This window comes from Benincasa hispida, chromosome 6 (assembly GCF_027475165.1).
Source record: "Benincasa hispida cultivar pf3 chromosome 6, pf3_genome.v1.1, whole genome shotgun sequence".
Classification (NCBI taxonomy): Eukaryota; Viridiplantae; Streptophyta; class Magnoliopsida; order Cucurbitales; family Cucurbitaceae; genus Benincasa; species Benincasa hispida.
Genome location: NC_143483.1, coordinates 40,560,255 through 40,568,579, shown reverse-complemented (window position 1 = coordinate 40,568,579; position 8,325 = coordinate 40,560,255).

The following is an 8,325-nucleotide window of genomic DNA, read 5'->3' as shown; positions in this document are numbered from 1 at the left end:
CCGAATAATCAAAGGACTCTTCTGACCAAACAAACAATTGGCAGCAAAGTTGTTTCTTTTTTTTTTTTTCCTTGAAATCCAAAGAATAGAGAAGTGCAGAGTCTGGGGTTGTAGAGAATTGATTGGTTTTTCCATTTTCTGATTGTCGTTGTTTGTTTAGGTATTTGTCTATTTGTTGTGCATCAATTATTCTTTGCCTTAATGCAGGTCTTGCAACTAACTGTGCTATTTGAGTTGTGAAGGTTTCTGGTATTAGTGAGATCTCAGCTCTTTCAAGATCATCTATTATGTATTTGGAGATGGTACTTAGAGCTGCTGTATGTGCTGACTTTCTGCTAAGAGCATCAGCAACAATGTTAGCTTTTCCTGGATGATAGAGGATCTCACAGTCATAGTCTTTAACTAATTCTAACCATCTTCGTTGCCTCATATTTAACTCTTTTTGGGTAAATAAGTACTTAAGGCTTTTATGATCTGTATAAATTTGGATCTTTTCCCCATATAAATAATGTCTCCATATCTTTAAGGCAAAGACTACAGCAGCTAATTCCAAGTCATGAACGGAATAATTTTGTTCATAAGGTTTTAGTTGTCTTGAAGCATATGCTATTACCTTTCCGTGTTGCATCAATACACAACCAAGCCCTTTCTTCGATGCGTCACTGTACACAGTTAAACCCCCTAATCCGTCAGGTATAGTGAGAATAGGGGCTGTGGTCAACCTTTCCTTTAGTTCCTGGAAGCTTTGCTCACATGCTTGGTTCCAGACAAAAGGATTATTCTTCTTGGTGAGGTTGGTTAAGGGTAATGCTATACTTGAGAAATTCTTCACAAATCGTCTATAATATCCTGCTAATCCAAGGAAGCTGCGCACTTCGCTGACTGTTGTTGGGCGAGGCCACTTGCTAACTGTTTCAGTTTTAGCAGGATCAACTGAGATTCCTTCTTGCTTTACAATATGCCCTAGGTAGGCAACTTGTCGCGTCCAAAACTCACACTTGGAGAATTTGGCATACAACTTTTCATTTCTTAATATGGAAAGAACGTCCCTAAGATGTTTTTCATGTTCTTCCTCAGACTTGGAATAGACCAAAATATCATCTATAAATACGATCACGAAGTTATCAAGATGGTCCTTAAAAATTCTATTCATCAAGTCCATGAAGGCTGCTGGGGCATTTGTTAATCCAAAGGGCATCACAACGAATTCATAATGCCCATATCTTGTTCGGAAAGCAATCTTCGGTATATCCGACTCCTTGATTCGCAATTGATGATATCCAGATCGTAAGTCAATTTTGGAGAATACTAAGGCTCCTTGTAATTGGTCAGATAGGTCATCAATGCGTGGGAGTGGATACTTATTCTTTATTGTCAACTTATTCAACTCTCGATAATCTATACATAAACGCATTGATCCATCCTTTTTCTTAACAAATAAAATAGGTGCTCCCCATGGAGACACGCTAGGGCGTATAAATCCCTTATCTAACAATTCTTGTAATTGTATTTTGAGTTCTTTTAATTCCGCAGGTGCCATTCTATATGGTGCTTTAGATATTGGTTCAGCTCCGGGAATTAGATCTATACAAAATTCTATTTCTCGATTCGGTGATAAACCCGGTAGCTCTTTTGAGAATACATCTTCAAATTCTCTTATTACAGGGATGGCCTTAATTTCATCCTTTTGGTTTCGTAAATCTACTACACTTGCTAAATACGCTCAAGCTCCATGGTTGAGCAAATGCTTAGTTTTTAAGGCTGAAATTATTCTTGGGACTGATTGTGTATTAGAACTCTTAAACTTAAACTTGGTTCCTGCTGGAAAGGTGAATATGACCTCCTTATTATGGAAATCTATGCTTGCATAGTTTGCTGCTAACTAGTCCATACCTAGTATTATGTCGAAATCACTTATGTCTAGGATGATAAGGGTCACCTCTAGTTTATGTCCTGATACTGACAATTCACAGTTTTCTACTACTGAGTGGGTCAACATAGATACTCCGGCAGGAGTAGCTACGGATAGAATGTAGCCTAAGGGTTTTGATGTTAATTGAGCATGTTGTGCAAATGTTGTAGAGATGAATGAATGACTAGAGCCCGAATCAAATAAAGTGAAGGCATAATACTCGCGGATGGGTAATGTACCTGTAACCACTGCATCTTGATTTTCTGCCTCTTGACGTGTAACAGCAAACACCCGTCTTTTCTGTTGTTGAGTAATCTTGTTACTAGTAGGCTGGGTGGTCTGGGCAGTTGATACTTGGTTGATGAACTTTGGGCAAGCCCTTACATAGTGACCCGTCTAGTCGCAGTTGAAACACACCCTTATGTTCTGAAAACATTGCCCCTGATGGTGTTTTCTACAATTTCTACACTTAGAATATGTAAATGTTCGGCTCTCCTGTTGTGACTGTATGCCCTGAGTGTTTTGGGAAATTTTTGCTTGCCGTTGTGAACGTTGGAAGCCTTGTTGGGTGAGTTTCCTCTTTTGATTTGGCATGAATCCTCGTTCCGAGGTTGAGGTTTTGGCAACAAGATCTACTTCCATGAGTAAGGCCGACTCGAGGGCAAGAGCATACTCTTTGTGTCGGAAAGCAGTAACAATGCCTCGAATGCCTTCTCTTAATCTTCATATAAACCTTTCCACCTTCTTCTCTTCTGTGTCCACTAGTCGAGGAACAAAGTGAGACAAGCGATCAAATTTCCGTTCATATTCTGTCACTGACATATTCTCTTGACGAAGATTAAGAAATTCCACTTCCTTTTGATATCTCACTGTCAAAGGGAAATACTTGTTGTAAAAAGCTTGATTGAACTGCTGCCATGAGACTGTAGCTTTGATTTTGATTCCTTGTGGATTCACTTCGAGGTCTGCCTCGTCGTGTTGGAGCCTTTCGTGGTGGCATATGGTGCACACATTTTATTTTCATAATAAGGAAGCAATCTAATATATACATATTTTTTTTAACTCATACCTATGTTTACTAAATTACTTGTTCGAAAATTCCTTTTACCCGCGTATTTGGCATGGCTATGGGCATCATTTAACAGGCCGAACCATCAGACACCATGACTCTTCTAATGCAATAGAGCCTATTTGGCCCAAATGCTCTGATACCAAAACTGTAACGCCCGGATCCTTAAACCTTATGATCCGACTGCTACGACATGCATACTAAGACTTTTCTATCATGAGATGAGTTTTGGTTGAAATTTCAAATAACATATCTAAATTTTATTAATTAGATAGAAAAACTATATAGAAATTTATTTATCAAAACACCAGGATCCATAAAACATTAGCGTGGTGGTACAAAATGCATGTGCCTATAATAGTGAGTTTGATGGTTGGCCATTTGAGTGACGTCCAACTCTGCCCTCTACACTGTGTTCTTACCTACAAAGTCTGTAAAAATATAGGATGAGTACATAATATACCAAGTAAGTAGTTCTCACGTAGGGTAGTGACCAAATGCACAATCACAAGCAACATGTCATGAAAACATATGATTGGGACCGAAAACGTATAATAACATGTGGTGGTCGGTTATGCTTCCAACATAAATCTCTCCGCCCTGATAGGAAGATGAGGACCTAAGCGAAACTAACCCATCTGATGATTAGCGGGTCATGCAGTCAGTAGGGCCAGAGTCGCATCCAACATCAACCATTAGCATAAACATTATGCTTCCAACACAAATCTTTCCGCCCTGATAGGAAGATGAGAACTTAAGCGGAAACTAACCCATCTGATGATTAGCGGGTCATGCAGTCAGTAGGGCCAGAGTCGCATCCAACATCAACCATTAGCATAAACGTTATGCTTCCAGCATAAATCTTTCCGCCCTGATAGAAAGATGAGGACTTAAGCGGAAACTAACCCATCTGATGATTAGCGGGTCATGCAGTCAGTAGGGCCAGAATCGCATCCAACATCAACCATTAACATAATCATAAGATTAGACTGGAAGCATAACTTACACCTAATTAAAACTTGGTTTTAACGTAATCGTGAACAAACATAATGCATGGGGTCCCTTGTAGAGAAACGTGTTCTAAACATGTAATGCAATATAACAATTAACATTACCATGCAATATAATAAAGGTACACTACCATAGAACATTTAAAGAGAGGGTGAGGTAAACTACTTACCTTGACTGGGATCTAATTATTCCTTATTATTCTTTATGAGTTTTCCCTTTTTAAATCAAAAGAAGAAATTTGGGCAGCACTTTACCTGAGCTTTTCTCTTCTTCACAGAACTTCCCCACTCACACTTACTTTTTCACACGATACTATGTTACTGAGATTTGTTTGAGAATGGGTTAAATCTTCGGTAAAGAGTCCTATTTATAGTAGTTTTAAGCTCTTCTCAGTGTGACAAATCATCGTACAGGTGGCTTCTTTAAAATTACTTATGGTTTATGGATTCCTCTCAATAAGACACCTAATTTTGGCTAATGTTTGCCCTTACGTCATCATTCTTTGTTTATATTCAATTTTAGGGTTTTTCCATGTATAATCTATAAGATCGTGGCCAAATTCAACGCATAATTCACGCTTCTGTCCAAATCTCGCTCACTCTGCTCTTAAAATCTCGCTCTCTCCCGTTTTCTCGCTAGGAATTTACTCTGGAGCTTTCTTGCTGAAAATCCTGCTCTCTCCACTCTCGCTCTCAAATTTTCTCTTCCGTCTCGGTCTCTCCAACTTTCCCGCTCTCGCTCTCTCCAGCTTTCTCGCTCTTGCTCTTGCTCCCGCTCTCTCGCTCCCGCTCCTGCTCTCTCGCTCTCGCTCCCGCTCTCGCTCCTGCTCCCGCTCCCACTCTCTCCCGCTCCCGCTCCCACTCTTTCCTACTGTCTCGCTAAGAATAGCTTTCTTTACTCTCGCTCTCTCCAACTTCCTTGCTACAATTCTCGCTCTCTCCAAGTTTCCTTCAATCTCGCTCTCTCCAGGGATCTCGCTCTTTCTACTCTCGCCAGCCTCAATCTCGTTAGCATCGCTCGCTGGGTTTCTCGCTCTCCAATTCTTCCTTCGATCGCTCAGCTCTCTTCTCAGAATCTCGTTTTTTTCCAGTTTTCTCGCTGGTGTGGCTCTCGCTCTCTCTCACTTTCTCGTAAATTTCCAATTTCCAATTTATTTATTATTTTTTTTTTCTAAATTTCCACCCCTTTAAATAAAATTTCATCCTACTTATTATTTGATATTTAATTTCCTGTATGCGTACAGATCTGGGTCATTACACTTATACTCCTAGAACTTATCAAGAGCTTCAGACTTACGTTGCATTAGGTAGAGATACTCGAACCTTGAATAATCATCTATGAAAGAGATGAAATATTCATACCCATCTCGAGCCCTAACATTCACCGGACCACAGATGTCTGAATGTATAAGCTCCAAGGTTTCTTCGACTCTGTAACCTTTTCCAGTAAAAGGTTGTTTGGTCTCTTGCTTTCAAGGCATGATTCACACACCGACAAGGAGTTTTCTTCTAAACTCTTTAAAAGTCCACATTTCACAAACTGCTCAATCTTATTGAGGTTGATGTGACCTAACCTTAGATGTCAAAGATGAGCATTTTTCTTAGGGGAAACATTTGGTCTTTTAGTTGTTATCGCCATACTGAACATTTCAGTATTAAGTAAGGCTTTTATGCCTAACAGCCTTAGTACATATAAGTTATTCTCCATTGAACCAAAATCAATCTCCATACCATTCTTGAAAATAAACATTTTACTCTCAGAAAAGGAGACGGTATAGCCTTGTGTAATGAGACCAGAAACCGAGATTAAGTTCCTCTTGATATGAGGAACTATGAAAACATTATTCAATAATAGATAATGTTTCTTGTCCAAAAATAATTTCAGCCTACCTATAACAACAACTGAAACAACCTCACCAATATTGACTCGAAGAGTCATCACTCCTTGTGGCAACAATTAAAACACGTCTCCAAGACCAATAAATCAAATTTACTGTCTTTAGAATTCTTCCTCTTTTGGAGAGTAGTGGGATCAGTATCAGAACATAAATAAGCTCCAAGTTTCATGTCAGAGAACACTTCTCATCGATGAACTTTAACAGAGACAGCAACACTTGCTTTCTCCTGCTGGAGGTTATCTTGGGAATTGACACTACTGGTTTTGTCATCCATCCCTTTGTACTCGAAAAGTGAGAACTGACGTTCAAATAATTCTTTCAACGAGTCCATGATCTCACATGCAATGACCATGTTCTCAACCCTTTTGGCCAAAGCATCGGGTATGCTAGTCAATATGTGAAGTCAGGCCAATGAATTAGCCTTCATCCACACCTCATATGCATTACGAACATTTCGCAGTGCATCAAGGGACGGGACTTGAGGACACTCCTCAACCATGACAAACTTGAGGTCGTTAACCATAAAATATGTTTTAACGGACACTTTCCACTATATGAAAAACATACAACATCCAATACGGTTTAGCAAAACTCAAAAAAACCCTGTATGACATTAAGTTTCGCAATGACGTTTCAAAGGTTTAGGACAAAAGCCGCCGAAGGGTGGTCAATTTATTCCTCCTCTGAATTGAGACATTCTCAACAAACCATTAATACCAGAACAACTCTTGCTCCTATAACAACTAGCTATCATTGATTTAGTAAAGAATCATTAACTTACTTAACAATTTTTCGTAAGTGTGACCCGTTATTTTAGGCCCTAGAGTTCCGCCCCAAGTAGTCAATCCGAAGGGAAAAAATCTGATTGAGGCAAAAACTAAAGTGAGCCTATCCATTTCTGGAGTTCACCTTGATATTGACCAACTGCAAAAAACCCATCCGAAGGGGGACGCTCCCAGGGCACCACGAGGGAGTGCAAGAATGATCTCACGGTGCAAACCAATGAAGGAGATCGTAGGACGTGTTGATACACACCCTTCACCCACTTACTATAACTACTCTCTTCATCCACCTTGATATTGACTCATGCAAACATCATCCTAATGGGGATGCTCCCAGGGCACCAGAGGCCAAGCATGAATCTCACAGTGTGAACATTCAAGGAGAAACGTGAGTGGAATCATTGACATATCATATATATCTCTTCCTCCCACTAAGTATTTTATAACCTAGGGTTTAGTTTACTTAGAAAAAACAGGGTTAAGTATTTTAACTAAGTCACTTTTTAGGTTTGCCCAAGAGTAACTTTTACTTTGGAAAATGAACAACTTTTGATCATCATCCATTAAACTCTTTAATAGAGTCTTTGATCAACTGTCGCTTACTTGTAGAAAATCTATCTAATTCATCTTTCCAAGTAGGTTCCCAAGTAGGGGTGTTCCGTTTTCGTTAACTTAAGTACCCTAGCCTAAACAGAACCCGCCTTAAATAAAAGGTTCCATATAGATTGATTTAATACAATTTTAATATTTTATGCCAATCAATTTAATTGTATTAAACCGATTTAAAAAGATTAAACTTAGGTTGCTAATCTAATTAGAACCTTGAACTTGGGTCTATCTTAATCCAATTTTAAAACCCTTTTAAAACATGAGTTCGCCTAAGTCCGCGTGCAACTCATTTTTATCGATTTTAGTTCTAATTTTCATTATAACGCTTATTACAAAAACAACCAAAACGATCCACGATATGAATCAAACACATACAAGGAATTCATAATTTTTATAAATTAGCCTAAGTGTCATGCTCCATGCATGGTTCATTCATTGCTACTTTTATATAACCTTATACAACCAAGCAATGAATAAAGAAAACATGCTTCCATTCACCCTTATACTATAACTCTTATAATATAAATATGATGCATGAATATGCTTACTGCATGCATAAATATAACTTTTATATTTCATGATGCATGAATAATTGCACAACCTAAGGTGGGTTTCAAATCTATATTTCATACACTATGGCATATAAACAATATATATCTCCTGTATATTAAACAAAAGTTGATGAATTAGGATAATTAGCGTCAAATCCTCAAAACCAAAGCTAACTATTATAAATAGCAAAGAGTCTCCGGTTCAAACAGGCGAACCGGATCTTGATGTTGGGTTTTATGTCCTAAAACTCGCAGTTTGTAAAATGATAAACATTTTCTATTATCAATATACTTGTTATTGATCTTATAAATTGTATGAAAGTCTAAATCCAATAAACTAAGACCCATGACTATTGTATGAGTACTTGAACTTTATGTGGAGACATAAGAGTGGATCGGGTTCGAGTAAAGAGTCAAAATGATCTATGGTACATGAATGAGGTTGGGTACCTTATTCTGGTAACACCATTGGATGCGGCCTACTTTATAGTTGT